Source organism: Capricornis sumatraensis, chromosome 16, assembly GCF_032405125.1.
Source record: "Capricornis sumatraensis isolate serow.1 chromosome 16, serow.2, whole genome shotgun sequence".
NCBI classification, from domain to species: Eukaryota; Metazoa; Chordata; class Mammalia; order Artiodactyla; family Bovidae; genus Capricornis; species Capricornis sumatraensis.
Window position 1 is genome coordinate 35,197,696 of NC_091084.1, and position 15,494 is coordinate 35,213,189.

A 15,494-nucleotide genomic window follows, 5' to 3' on the forward strand; every position below is an offset into this window, starting at 1 on the left:
TTAAACTTTCCTCCTGGGAAAATCTCTGTCTTAGATGCCCTTCTGAGGCTGAGGGGTGATCGACGCCTTCATTTGGCCTCACCTGAGAGAGTTCTCTACACCAGAGGTTCCCAACCTCCAGGATATAATGCCTGATGATCTGAGGTGGAGTCAATGCAATAAGAGAAATAGTGCACAATAAATGTAATGAATTTGAATCATCCTGAAACCATCCCCCATCCCCTGGTCCATGGAAAAACTGTCTTCCACAAAACCAGTCCCTGGTGCCAAAAATGTTGGGGACCACTGATCTACACTACTTTAAGAAACTTTCCTTGCACTTAAGAGTGCCAAGTCATAAGACATTTTTGGTCCCAGCCCAAGAAAGACAGAAAAAAATTACCAGAATGGCTCTCATTTCTGCAAAACCTGGGTTTAAACACCTCATGCTTCTCTCATGCATCATTGCATTATCATAGTTACGTTGCATAATTTTTTTTTCTGAGCCTCATTCTTTTATTTTTGTCACTAGGAAAAATGTATATAATGTAACTTCTTTATATTGTTCTGTTTTCTTGGGGAGGAATAATAATTAAGCAAGGTATTATGCCTAAAAGTGCTTGAAAATTGTAAGGAGCTATGTGAACACTATTACTAAAGAGGAAGTGAAAGTGAAAGTTGCTCAGCTGTGTCCGACTCTTTGCGACCCCATGGACTGTATAGTCCCTGGAATTCTCTAGGCCAGAATACTGGAGTGGGTAGCCTTTCCCTTCTCTAGGGGATCTTCCCTGGACCCAGGTCTCCCACATTATAGGTGGAGCCACCAAGGAAGCCCAAGAATACTGGAGCTTCTTCCCTTCTCCAGTGGATCTTCCCGACCCAGGAATCAAACTGGGGTCTCCTGCACTCCAGGAAGATTCTTTACCAGCTGAGCTACCAGGAAGAGGAGGGTAAAATTCTCAGTGGGTGGAAGCAGCATAGATAATAGAAATCCAACAGTATCTCAGTCCCTAGTTCTTTAATTAAAGTCTTTAACCAAGGGGTGGTTTGCACTTGCAATTCTTCTCTTGGCTTCTCTTTACAGGAGCTTCTAACTAATAAGAGAACCAGCCATGAGGAAACTTCTAGGATTGGTCTGCAGTCTCCATCCACACGCATGCTGGACACAGCCCCAGGAGCACCCACAAGCAGCTAGATGGGGGTGGGGGTGGGGGTGGGGGTGGTTGTGGTGCAGTGACTAATGTCAGAACCAGGGCCTAAAAGAACAGAGTCACTTGTCATTTAAAGACATGTGTTTCCCAGGACTTCCCTGGTGGTGCAGTGGCTAAGACTCCATGCTCCCAATGCAGGAGGCTCAGGGTTCCATCTCTGGTCAGGGAACCAGATCCCACATGCTGCAACTAAAGATTCCGCATGCCACAACGAAGATCAAAGATCCTGAGTGCTACAGTTCAGACCTGGTGCAGCTAAATAAATAAAATATTTTTTAGAAAAGACATGTTTCCCAAACCATCCTTCCACTGAACATTGGAGGTTTGCCTAAATATCACCTCTCTTCCTGGTTCAGGCCACCTATTCAAAGAAGGTCATTCTTCCCTCTATAACCCCTACAAGCCTCTGGTCACAAAAGCTCCACTTTTGGTGTGTGGTCCTTGACAGACTTTTCCGTAAGGATGGCTTTAAGGAGGCTTGCTTTGAGCTTACTCACAGCATGAACTGGAGATGTGAACTAGGATCTGTTTAATCACCTAGGAAACTGAAGGAGAGAGAGGCGAGGTTCAGGACAGGGCTCTGAGCCAGTCCAGCCAGTGGGGTGGGAGAGAGAGTTTCTTAGCCTTGGTCTCAAGATCAGGGAAGCAAGGAAATGCAATTGCACATGTGCCATCAGGGCATCTCTCATCTCAACTGGAATGCGATTCCAGTCAATTCAAGAGCATTTATTAAGTGCCTACTGAGAGCACAGCTCTGGGTAAGGCACATTGAGCCTTATGGAGCTCACACTCTCCCCTGGAGGTAAACATTAAGTGTACGAAATGCCGTTCGCTGCGCTTAGTGCTATGATAAAAGGGAAACAGAAGACAAAGTGAGTTGCAGATTTCATTGATGCAGTATGCGCCAGGCAGGCAGGTGAGCTCAGGTAAGTCCCCTTAAGAGGTCAGGGGAAGGAAGAGCTGCAAGCAGGGGAAACAACATAAATTAAGGACAGGGGCCTTTTCCAAAACTATTGGGAAAGTATGATTTTTTTACTCTTTTTCTGCCCTTCCCCATTATCTGTCTGCTCCCATTAACCCAGATCATAGAGTTGAAAAAGCTTCTCTGTCTCTCTCTTTTCACTTTTTTCTCTTTATTTTGGCTGTGGTGGGTCTTCATTGCAGCACATGGGCTCTTCATTGTGGCATGCAGGCTTCTGTCTTGGGGCAGGCAAGCTTAGTTCCCCAACCAAGGATCGAACCCATGTCCCCTGCATTGGAAGTGAAGTGAAGTCGCTCAGTCGTGTCCGACTCTTTGCGACCCCATGGACACCAGGCTCCTCCGTCCATGGGATTTTCTAGGCAAGAGTACTGGAGTGGGTTGCCTTTTCCTTCTCCAGGGAACTTCCCGACCCAGGGATCGAACCCAGGTCTCCCACATTGCAGACAGACGCTTTACCATCTGAGCCACCAGAAGGCAGATTCTTAACCACTATACCACCAGGAAAGTCCCCATCAAAAGGCTTCTCTTGAACCTTGAAGTTCATCCAGCCTCACAATGAATTGCTCTAAGAACTACTAGTATAGGACTAAATAATGGCCACCCAAAGGTATCAGGTCCTCATCTCTAGAACCTGTAAAATGTTTCTTTGTAAGGAAAGTAAGAGGTTTCACAGATGGAGTGAAATGAAGGGTTTTGAGATGGAGATATTATCCTGCATTTTCCAGGTGGGCCCTGAATACAATCACAAGGGTCGTTATAAGGGAGAGGAAAGAGGAGATTTCAGACAGACAAGAGGAGAAGGTGATGGGAAGACAAAGCCGAGAGAGATTTGAAGATGCTGCCTTCAAGACCAGAGGGATGCAGCCGCAAGCCAAAAAATGCCAGTAGCCACCAGAAGACGGAAGAGGCAGGGAATGGATTCTCCCCTAAAGGATCTGGGAGGGGTACAGCCCAGCTGACACCTCGATTTCAGCCCAGTGACTCTGACTCAGGACTTCTGGCCTCTAGAACCATGAGAGAATACATTTCTCTTGTTTTAAGCCACCCAGAGTGATAATTTTTCATAGCAGCCGCAGAAATGAACAACATTCTGATTCCTCAAGAGATGGATAATCTGTTTTGCTCAGGGGACTTTAGGAAGAAAGAAAGAGAGGGAGAGAGGGTGGTCTGTTCCTTGCTGTATTCATTTTGCTTTTATTTTTCAGGTGACAGTCCGGTCATCCACCCTCAGAGATGGATACAGAATCCCCACAAGACTAGCCAGCACAGATGGTCTCCACTCTAAAGAGCCACATTTGTGGAAAGACTTGTCCTGTAATTTTGAAGATGACAAGGCTGACTGTGTCATCTTTTCTGGGCTTTTTTTACAACACTGCTCACTCTGGACACAAATTTTCAAGCAAATCTATCTTAATAGACTCTTCAGGCTTATGCCATGCTCCCATCTAGCTGGGAGCTCTTAATTCATTGAGAATTGTCTCCATCAATGACAAACATTTAAGAAGTTCACATGGGAGGTAAAAATATATAATGTCCACATGCCACAACTAAAGACCCTGCACGCCACAACTAAGACTCAGCATAGCCAAATAAGTAAATAAATATTTTAAAAAAGGATATAGTGATAGTGAGTAATCTCCACTCTCAAGTAATTTATAACTAATTTGCCTAGGCCTGAGCATTGATCATTTATTTTACTAAAAATCAATGGAAGAAAATGTAACTGTTGATCACTTCTCTCTGAAGTGATTGTTTTTCCTTCTTTATCTGATTGACATTAATTTTATGATTAAAAAAATCTCACTGTATTACTTCTATATTTTATAAAGCATTTACACTTAAGTAGAATGAAAAAGTGAAGGAAAAGAAAGGGCAGGATATTGTAAATTATCCACAAGATTTTAAGTTTGAAATGTGCTCCGAGTTTCAGAAGTTGGGGGCCTGAGAAGACTTCTTGGAAATTTCAGTATTTTGATTGAGCTTGAAGAATGAGCAGCATTTTGAGATGTCATGCTGATTTTCCCTTGGGTCTTCATTTATTTGAGCTGCTGTAACAAAATACCGTATACTGGTGTCTTATAAACAACAGAAATGTACTTTTCATAGTTCTGGGGGCTGGAGGTGCAAGATCAGGATGTCAGCATGGTCAAGTGAGAGTCTTCTTCTGGGCTGCAGCCTTCTCAGTGTCCTCACATGATGGGAGGAGCAAGGGAGCTCTCTGGGGTCTTTTTTACAAGGGCACTAATCCCATTCATAGGGCTCCACCCTCATGACCTGATTACCTCCCCAAAGCCCCTCCTCCTAATCCCATCACTTTACAGATTAGGATTTCAACTTATTAATTTTGGAAGAACATGCTGGGAAGGATTGGGGGCAGGAGGAGAAGGGAATGATAGAGGATGAGATGGCTGGATGGCATCACCAACTCGATGGACATGAGTTTGGGTGAACTCCGGGAGTTGGTGATGGACAGGGAGGCCTGGCGTGCTGCAATTCATGGGGTTGCAAAGAGTCAGACACAACTGAGCGACTAAACTGAACTGAACTGAAAATTTCAGACCATAGCATCATGGTTTCTAAGTGGTTTTGTATTATTCATCCAGTCATTGGATGGTGATGAATTTCCCAATAGGGTATCAAAGCTGGGCTTACATCAGCCAGGGAAATATTACCTATAAAGAAGTCTGGTTCTGCAGTAACCCAAATTCTCCAACCCTGATCTATTATCTGAATCTCTTCCATTTCCTCCAAGCCCTGTGCTTCTTCCATGCCAGTCTTCCAAGATGATCTTTCAAGATGACCAGATCTCTCCCATCTTTGGCCTTTGCACTTGGCAGTTTCTCAGCCTAGAACATCCTTTCTTTCCTTCTCTTTCTACTCAGCCTCATCCCACCCCTACTTTCTCATTCCACTTCTGATGTGCCTTCATTCATCTTTCAACATCCAACTCAGACATCACATTCTCTGGGAAGCTTTCCCACCCACCTTTCCACCATTTGGCCCCTGTCACAATTTAAGGAAACCTCTGTCTCTCAATCATCCTGTTTTCTTATGGTCTGATCATGCGTGTCTCCCACTAGACTTGGCAAACCTTGAACCTACTTCTGTTTTTGAGCCCATTGCATATAGTAGGTAGCCACTTACTGTAGAAGGAAAGAACTACTGAAAGGAAAAATTTTGTCTTCTACTTGTTAGTCACCTGATGATGAGTTTAGCAAAGGTTACTTCAATTCCCAGAACTGCTGCAACCCCTTTTACTCACACATCTTCGAACAGTCTCAAGCAAGTCTGTGGTTCATTTAATAGTATATCCAAATAAATTATCCCCTCAAATGAGTTGCCTATTAAAATGTTTTAATTGATAGTAATGAATTAAGGTTAATTGTAATATGCCCTGAAGCTAGATTCTGATGTCTTATTTTTCTTTTTCCTTTTAAATGGAGATACCAGTTGCTTTTATTTTTTTATAATTTTTTTTTTAGTTATTTATTTTGGCTGTGCTGGGTCTTCACTGCTGTGCAGGCTCTTCTCTAGTTGTGGTGTGCGGGCTTCTCATTACAGTGGCTTCTCATAGCATAGCAGAGCACAGGCTCCGGGACACACAGGTTTCAGTAGTTGGCGGCATGTGGGCTCAGTGGTTGCAGCACATGGGCTTAATTGCTTCACAGCATGTGGGATCTTCCCCAACCAGGTATTGAACCCATCTCTCCTGCATTGGCAGGCAGATTCTTTACCACTGAGCCACCAAGAAAAATCATCTTTCTTTCTTTTTTAAAAAGAATATTTATTTATTTTATTTGGCTATGCCAGGATCTTTGATCTTCACTGTAACATGCAGAATCTTCAGTTGCAGCATGTAAGATCTAGTTCCCTGACCAGGAATCAAACTCGGGCCCCCTGCATTTGGAGCACAGAGTCTTACCCACTGGACCACTGGGGAAGTCCCACTGATGTCTTAGTTTTCAATGCCAGTTCACTGCTTAGCAGCTGTGAGACCTTGGGCATGTTACCCAACCTCAGTAGGTTTATCAGTAAATTTCCCATGTAGTTATCTCCCTGACAGTATTGCTGATGGTGTGAAATAACAACATGTGAGAGTCCTGGCCTATAGTGGCCACTCAACATATGTTTGTTCTTTTTCCTCCTAGGAGCATCATGACCAGATGGTTGCAGGGTAGGGAAGCTGGAGAAGGAATAGGAAAATCGGCAGGAGCAGGCAAGTGCTCTGCAGTCACTGAGCACTCCTCCTCCACCCTGTGCTTTAGATGAACCAACTCATTTAATTCTCACGGTGACACTTTGAGATTGGGTGCTGAGAGATGAAGCAACTCTTTAACTGTATCTGTTCAGTTGTCTCTTCCCCTTCCCCACCTCACCCTGCCCCCTGACTCTCAGGGCCATGGGGAACAAGCCCTGGGGAAGCATTTGCCAATTTCCATGGTGTAAATACTCCCACCATGGCTGATTTCCTGCTAATAATGATTTGACGAATGGTTCCAGGTATTCCTGAAACAATGAGCTCTGCCCTGGAAGCAGAAACTGGCTCTGCACACCCATTGCAGGTCTTCATTCTCCCCTCCTTCCCTGTGCTTCAGCTTCTCTGACCTCTTTTACGTGCCTTTGAGTATTTTCACCTTTGAAGGGTTTGCATTTTTCTGTGCCTGCTGCCTGCAAGTCTCCCCTTCCACCTCTTCATTTGTCTGCCTCCCTCTGATCATTCATATCTTAGCTTTGAGGTCACCTCCACACAGGTGACCTTCCCAACTCGCTTTTGCTAGAGGAGTTTCCCACCCTCAGTTACTTCTAAGCACATCACTCTGTTTTCCTTCTTTAGAGCATTTATCACAGTATGGAATTAACATTTACTCACTATCTGTCGCTTCCCACTAGAATGTAGGATCCTTGGGAAGAGGGACTTTGTCTTCAGCACATATATAGTAGGTGCTCAGTGAATAATTGTTAAATGGATGAATTTGTTCAAAGTTACATGGCTCATAAGAAAGAAAGTAGAAGTCAAACACAGAGCCCATACGCTTGAACTCTCTGACTACATTACCTCAAGTTCACCTTTACTATTTGTAGAATAGTCTGGAATATAGAATAATTATGTAGCCACAGGCAACCACAATGTAAAGACATCTCTTATGTGCTGGTGATGGAAATATAAACTGGTGTAACTACTTTGGAAAACAGTTTTGTATTATCTTCTAGGTAGAAAGTGCCCCAGCTTCTACTCCTAGAATTGAGTTTCCCTGGTGGCTCAGACAGTAAAGAATCGGACTGCAGTGCAGGAGACCTGGGTTTGATCCCGGGGTCAGGAAGCTCCCCTGGAGAAGGAAATGGCTATCCACTCCAGTATTCTTGCCTGGAGAATTCCATGGACAGAGGAGCCTGGCAGGCTATAGTCCAAGGGTAATTCTTGCACAGATACGATTGGAGACTTATAAAGAGTGGTGTTTACAATAGCTAGGACATGGAAGCAACCTAGATGTCTATTGGCAGATAAATGGATAAAGAAGTTGTGTGGTACATATACACATAGAATATTACACAGCTATAAAAATAATGCATTTGAGTCAGTTTTAATGAGGTGGATGAAACCAGAGCCTATTATACAGAGTGGAGTAAGTCAGAAAGGAAAACACCAGTACAGTATATTAGCGCATACATGTGAAATCTAGAAAGACAGTAACAACAACCCTATATGCAAGACAGCAAAAGAGACACAGATGTAAAGAACAGACTTTTGGATTATGTGGGAGAAAGCAAGGGTGGGATGATTTGAGAGAATAGAATTGAAACGTGTATATTGCCATATGTAAAATAGATGACCAGTGCAAGTTTGATGCATAAAGCAGGGCATGCAAAGCCAGCACTCTGGGACAACCCAGAGGGATGGGGTGGGGACGGAGGCGGGAAGGGTGTTCAGGATGGGGACACATGTGTACCTGTGGCTTATTCATGTCAGTGTATGGCAAAAACCACCACAATATTGTAATTAGCCTCTAACTAAAATAAATAATTTTTTAAAAAGAGTGGTCATAGCAGCAGAATCATAAAAGCAAAAACTTGGAAACAATCCAAACATGACATAACAAGAGAGGGACTATTATATAGCAACCAAACCAATGGACTACCCGATATTCAACAGTACGAATATACCTTAGTTATACACCTTAGCTGTGTACTATTGAGCAAAAAACCAAAAAGCAAATCTCAGAAGATTACAGACAGCATTGTACTCTATTATATCAAAACAGCTAACACTACTATATATAAAATAGATAACCAACAAGGGCCTACTGTATAGCACAGGGAACTGTGTTCAATATTTTGTAATAAGCTATAAGAGAAAATAATCTGAAAAAATAGATACATATGTATGTATAACTGAATCACTTTGCTGTACACCTCTAAGTAGTACAACATTGTAAATCAACTGCAGTACACTTAAAATAAAAAAGTTTCAAAGGTACTTCCCTGATGGTCCATTGGTTAAGACTTCTTCCAATGCAAGGGGCACAATTTCCATCCCTGGTTTGGGAGCTAAGATCCCACATGTCCTGTGGCCAAAAAACAAAAAAAAAACATAAAACAGAAGCAATACGGTAACAAATTCAATAAAGACTTTAACAAATTCAGTAGAGAGTGAAAAAATTCTTTAAAATTTTTTTCAAAAAAACAGCTAAAAATTTCTTTAAGAATATTCCTTATGATATTTAAAGATTCACTAGGGCTTCCCTTGTGGCTCAGCTGGGAAAGAATCCGCCTGCAATGCGGGAGACCTGAGTTCCATCCCTGGATTTGAAAGAACCCTTGGAGAAGGGAAAGGCTACCCACTCCAGTATTCTGACCTGGAGAATCCCCAAGGACTGTATAGTCCATGGGGTCTCAAAGAGTTGGACACAACTGAGTGACTTTCACTTTCACATTCATAGATTCAGTAAAATTCTATGAAAAGGAAAAGAAGGGAATGATGAACATAGAATATAGGATGAAGCCACCTAGAATACGGGAAGGCAAGGAATAGGCTTGTTGGAGTAGAGTGTGGTCATTTGGTAAGATATTAGTTACTGTCAAGGTCCTAACTTTTGTTTCAGGTGAAAGCTTTGTGGGTGCTTATGGATAGGATCACCAACTCAATGCCCATGAGCTTGAGCACGCGCTGGGAGTTGGTGAGGGACAGCAAAGCCTGGCATGCTGCAGCCCATGGGGACGCAAGGAGTCGGACACGACTGAGCGACTGAACTGAACTGATTGTATTATTAAAAATGAACTGATTAAATAAGTAGCTAGGTGGCTAAAATTGAGCCACGTATGGACCATGGATTATGATTAATCTAATTCTACAGTCCTAAATTCTAATGAAACAAAGGAACTGCACAAATGTCATGAGAATAGGAAGGTGAGTAGGACACAGGGATAAACAGTTTCATTAAGGCTTCAGCAAGCATGTGTCACTTTTTGGTATGTTCATATTCACAACTCACTTAAGTATCACAAAACCCTATGAAGTATGTCTTATTTCCATTTTAAAGATGACAAAACCCTATGAAGCATGTCTTGTTATTTCATTTTAAAGATAACAAAACTCTATGAAGTATGTCTTGCTATTTCCATTTTAAGGATGAGAAAATAGAGGTAAATTATGTTACATTGCCGAACCTTAACTCAATCCTAGAAGGGAAAGTGTCATAAAATACAGCTAAACACTTTCTAGGGTGGCTGGGGAGACAATGGGTCAGGCAACTGGGTGGAGAGGCAGCAACTGGCACTTTTAGTATTTTAATTTCCAGAATGAAGATGGAAGAAATAGCTAACTGGCCAGAGTATTATTCTAATGATGGCCTGGCATTACAAAACTTCCCCTATCTGTATAGGTCATAAGTTATTTATGTTGACATTATGTATTATGCATGATTTGGAAATACATCTAACATCAATGTACCCAGCCTCACAAGGATTCATTAAAAAGCATTCTGTGAAGTTTTAAACTTCCATTTTTAAACAGAAATATCCAAAAATTGCATCTTGCAACCCCTGAAACCATTCTGAATTTGTAAATGGTGAAAATTATTTTCCCAAGTATTTCGGTCCATGGCTGCCGTTTCCATGCTTTTAGGGCTTGGAGATTATTTTTGCTTGTTTTGTTATTGTTGTTGTTTTCACATGCCTAGGTTTTTATAGCTACTTAATTTTATTCTATTTTTTATAAACAAAATTTCCCGCTTATGTTGCCCGTGGGAGTTGCTCAGTCGTGTCTGACTCTTTACAACCCCATGGACTGTAACCCACCAAGCTCCTCTATCCGTGGATTCTCCAGGCAAGAATACTGGAATGGGTTGCTGCTTCCTTCTCCAGGGGATCTTCCTGACCCACATCTCCTGCACTGCCACCAGATTTTTAACCACTGAGCCACCAGGGAAACCTGTACCTTTGTATGTTGCCTATACATTTCTTTTCTTGGATGCCCCACATGGCATGAAGAACTTCCCCAGCCAGGGTTTGAATCCATGCCCCTGCATTGGCAGTGTCAAGCCGTAACCACTGGACCGCCAGGGAAGTCCTGTACATTTCCTTTTGTATACAAAAAGAGAAGTTGTGTGAGAAGGGGAATAAGCCTTTTTTTAAGCTTGTACTGTTTATTTCCTAACACTCCTATTGTCACGTGGCAAGTCAGGGACACAGAGCCTTCTGCAGTGACATTTGGGATGAGGCCTATCCAAGGAGGACGCACAGACAATGGAGTATCTCCTACGAGGATTCCAAAATAGACCCACTGGGACTATTGTTCAGAGATGGATGAAAAATGAAAATAGACTCCCTGTGCTTTCTCTTCCTTTTGCAATTGAGGGAGAGATCTTAATTTTTTCAACATATGAGAAAAATACAAGATTTTTGTTGGGTTTAGAGTGATGCTCCAAACTTTGTTTCACTCTTACCTTTTCCTACCGTATAACATATAACAGATTCAACAACCCATCAATAATTGTGCAAGCATAAGCACTGTGCCAAGTCCTATGGGCAAATTCAAGACTGTGGAGCGGTCACAGTCTCCAGGTCCTTCGAGCCATTGTAACTGTGCTTTGGGACACAGTAGAAATGATATGACTCTTTTAAATTTAAATTTAGTTTTTATTGAGATATAATTAACAGATAGTATACATTTAAGGTATACAAACATACTGATTTGATACATTGATATTGCAATATGATATCCACTGTAGCAGTCTACCAAGTCACACAACTATTATTTCCTTTAGTGGCGGAAATAATGTGACCTTTTTTTTTTCTTTTTTATTGAAGTATAGTTGATTTACAAATCATGTTAGCTTCACATGCACAGCACAGTGATTCATCCATACATGTATATTCATATATATATCTTGCTTTTCATACTCTTTTCTCATAGGTTATCACAGTGCATTGGGTAGAGTTCCTTGCGCTATACAGTAGGTCCTTGTTGGTTACTGTTTTATAATAGTAGTGTATGTATGTTAACCCCCACCTCCTAGTTTATTCTTTCCCCCTCTCCATTTCCCTTTTGGCAACATAAGTTTGGTTTCTATGTCTGTGCGGTAAAGCATCTGCCTACAATGCAGGAGACCCAGGTTCAATCCCTGGGTTGGGGAAGATCTCCTGGAGAAGGCGATGGCACCCCACTCCAGCACTCTTGCCTGGAACATCCCATGGATGGAGGAGCCTGTTAGGCCACAGTCCATGGGTTTGCAAAGAGTCAGACATGACTGAGCGACTTGACTTTCACTTTCAGTTTCTATGTCTGTGAGTCCCTTTCTATTTTGTAAAAAAGTTCATTTGTATCATTTTTTTCAATTCCATACATAAGTGATAGCCTATGATACAACACCTTGAGTTTTTAAAGTCTGAAACAGACTTTAACATTTGACCTGTCTGGACCTTTCTCCTTTGCCCTCACCCCATTCCTCACCTGTCCCTCCCTTCCCAGCTACTTTGGGCCCCCCCGCCCCCCGTGCCCCTGGCCCCTGCTCACCAATCCCATTCCATTCCCCTCTGCTTTCTCTCCTGTTAAATTATGGTCTCTCAGAACTACATTGGGCATTAAAGATCATCTAGTTCAGTCTTTTCCAAAATGTTTTTTGATCCTGTAAACAATCTTCCCATAGAAAACCTTACATAAAACCCCCAAGACATACAAATGATCAAATGTATCCAATTCAAAAAGAGGAAGGGAGGAGAGGACACCATGCTTTGCCCACCCTGACTTTCAGTTGATAACACCATCCTCCTCCCACAAGAGTCCCTGAGGGTCCCTGGGTAAAGTCCTGGAAACCCCCAGCTTAAGTGAAGCCCTCATTTGGCAGATGAGGAAGCTAAGGCCCAGAGAGGGGCAGAGAAAATATCTTAAGTTACAGCCTGACTCCCAGTTCTGGAACCTTCCTCCGGTGCTTCTTTTCTTTCATTACCAGATAGTGTCAAAATCTTCTGATCATGAAGAATCCCCTTGACCTCAAGGGCCCAGTGGCATCCTAGAGATTCAACATCCCAATTCTGGGGACCAGAGACATTCTGCAGACTTTACTGCCTGTGCTTGAAGGGATCACGTGATCTTTTCTCAAGGGCAGAGAGAAGCAGAAGGGAAAGACACAGGACTCGCTTTCAGAAATTATGAGCTCAGTTATTAATAACTGGGCCCATCCTGGCATCCTTATGGCCATGTAGGAAGGGGTGCCACACCAAGAACAGAAGGGTTTGTGGGGACTTACCTGGAGGTCCGGGCTTTCCCAGGTGGCACCAGCGGTAAAGAACCTGCCTGCCAATGCAGGAGAGGAAAGAGACGTGGGTTCGATCCCTGGGTTGGGAAGATCCCCTGGAGGAGGGCATGGCAACCCACTCCAGTATTCTTGCCTGGGAAATCCTATGGACAGAGGAGCTTGGCAGGCTACAGTCCATAGAGTCGAAGAGCCAGACACAACTGAAGTGACTTAGCGCGTACACACGCATCTGGAGGTTCAGTGGTTGAGACTCACAGCTTTTGCTGCACAGGGCCTGAGTTCGATCCCTGGTTGCGGAACTAAGATCCCACAAGCCACGTGGCATGACTTAGGAAAATAAAAAAGAGAGAGAGAAAGAGGTTTGTGGCTCAGGGTGGATTCTGACTCGACTGGTAGATACAGGGGAAATTGACAACTTGCTTCCCTTCTGAAGGAGCTTGAAGCCGATGTGTCAGCTTCCTCACCGTGCAAGGGCCCCTCCCACCTCCCACTGCTGTCAGATACCCTGTCTCATGAATAGTCATTCCTCTTCTCTTTGTGATATAACAACATGGACTTCTATAAAGCTTTCCCTAGCTTTTCAAAGTCAATACAACTGAAGCACAATGCATCTTAATTGCCAGCACCTTATTCTGTGCAGAACTGAGGACAGCTGTCTTAAATAAAATGATGGCTGGCCCCTGGCTGAAGGATGAGGTCGTCGGATGGAGATGTTGGTAAAAGTGCCCCAAACGCAACTGTCCACATCTAAGGTGCCTGGTTTTCCACAGTGCTTTTCCCAGGCTACCTAAAACTATCTTTATACCCATCATTTCCTCTCACAGTTTGCCTAGAGGAGGGAGAAAAACAGTTCAACTTTTCGAGAGGAAACAGAGATCCACAATTCTGTGTCAAGAGACAGAGGAGTGAAACTGAGTCTCCATAAAACCAAGTTCCCTTACCAAGCAGTAGTAGCAGTGCTAGTTGCTCAGTCATATCCGACTCTCTGCGACCCCATGCACTGTAGCCCACCAGGCTCCTCTGTCCATGGGATTCTCCAGGCAGGAATACTGGAGAGGGTTGCCATTGCCTTCTCCATCCCTTACCAAGTTTACAACTAATTTCTCTATACAAAACTTTATTCCCTTTCTCGCCCCTCCAACCTCACTCTTGGGCTAACTGAACCCTAGTCAACCAGAGTCTGCTGCTGCTGCTAAGTCACTTCAGTCGTGTCCGACTCTGTGTGACCCCATAGACGGCAGCCCACCAGGCTCCCCCGTCCCTGGGATTCTCCAGACAAGAACATATGGAGTGGGTTGCCATTTCCTTTTCTAATGCATGACAGTGAAAAGTGAAAGTGAAGTCGCTCAGTTGTGTCCGACTGTTCGAGACCCTATGGACTGCAGCCTACCAGGCTCCCCCGTCCCTGGGATTTTCCAGGCAAGAGTACTGGAGTGGGGTGCCATTGCCTTCTCCACAACCAGAGTCAGATGACTAAAATTGCTGTTATTGATAACATTGATGTTGATAAAATTGCTGTTTTATCATTAGATACCATCATTAACAAACAAACTCGGGTTTCTCCAGGGCAAGATGAGCTAAAAAGCCCCCACCGCCCCCCACCCCAAGCCATGGACTGCTTGGCTAGAGAATTGTAAAACAGAGATATCCTGACTCCGAGAAATGCCACAGAAATATCATAAGATGACGATTAAGCCCAGTCTTTTTGTTCTTAAAAAAACAAAAACAAAAAGTTCTAACTCAAAGATCAAATTGGAGTGGATCTGGGGCTTATCTCCCACTCCCTTGCCTGGCGCCTTGCAATAAACGCTATACACCAAGTCCCCTACCTGTGAACCTCCAGGTTGAGAACTTTCAAAGATGCGAATGTATGTACATTCACAAGTCCAATCATGTGAGTTAGTTCATGTGTCTGGCGTACATGGTCCCGTGTGTGTATCCTTTATAAGTGGTTGTGCTTTTGTGTACTTTACCATACGGTCCTGTATAGACTACATACCCTAGTACAGCATATTTCAAACCCAGGATGTCCAGAAGCAAGAATAAGAGCAGCAAGGATGTAGCTGGTGCTGCGAAGAAGCGCCAACTGTTGTACTACTGTACTTTTCAAGGTAGTGAACTGGAAGATTAAAATTATTTTACTTTTGGTGTTTGTTTTTATGTATTCTTTGTATGAGAAATATTATAACCCTATGACACAGTATAGTACTACATAGCCAATTGTATTAGTTGGGTACCTAGGCTAACCTTATTGCCTTATGAACAAATTGGACTTACTCTTGGGACAGAACTCATTCGTATGTCGGGGACTTATTACACTTTCCTTTACCACAACCCAGTGTCAGTAGAATGGCTTGGCTACACGTTTAGTGAGTCAACTCAAATTCAGCTTGGTAACAGGACTCAAAAAGGTTATTATTTGAACATGTTATTTTACTGGTTGGCATCTCTTCATCATCATCAGTAGGTGGTTGTATGGACAAATTTTAAGAGTTCAAATCACTTACTGGGCGTGCGATCTTGGACAAGATTCTTGCTCTCTGTCTGCTTCAACGTCTTCATTTTGTA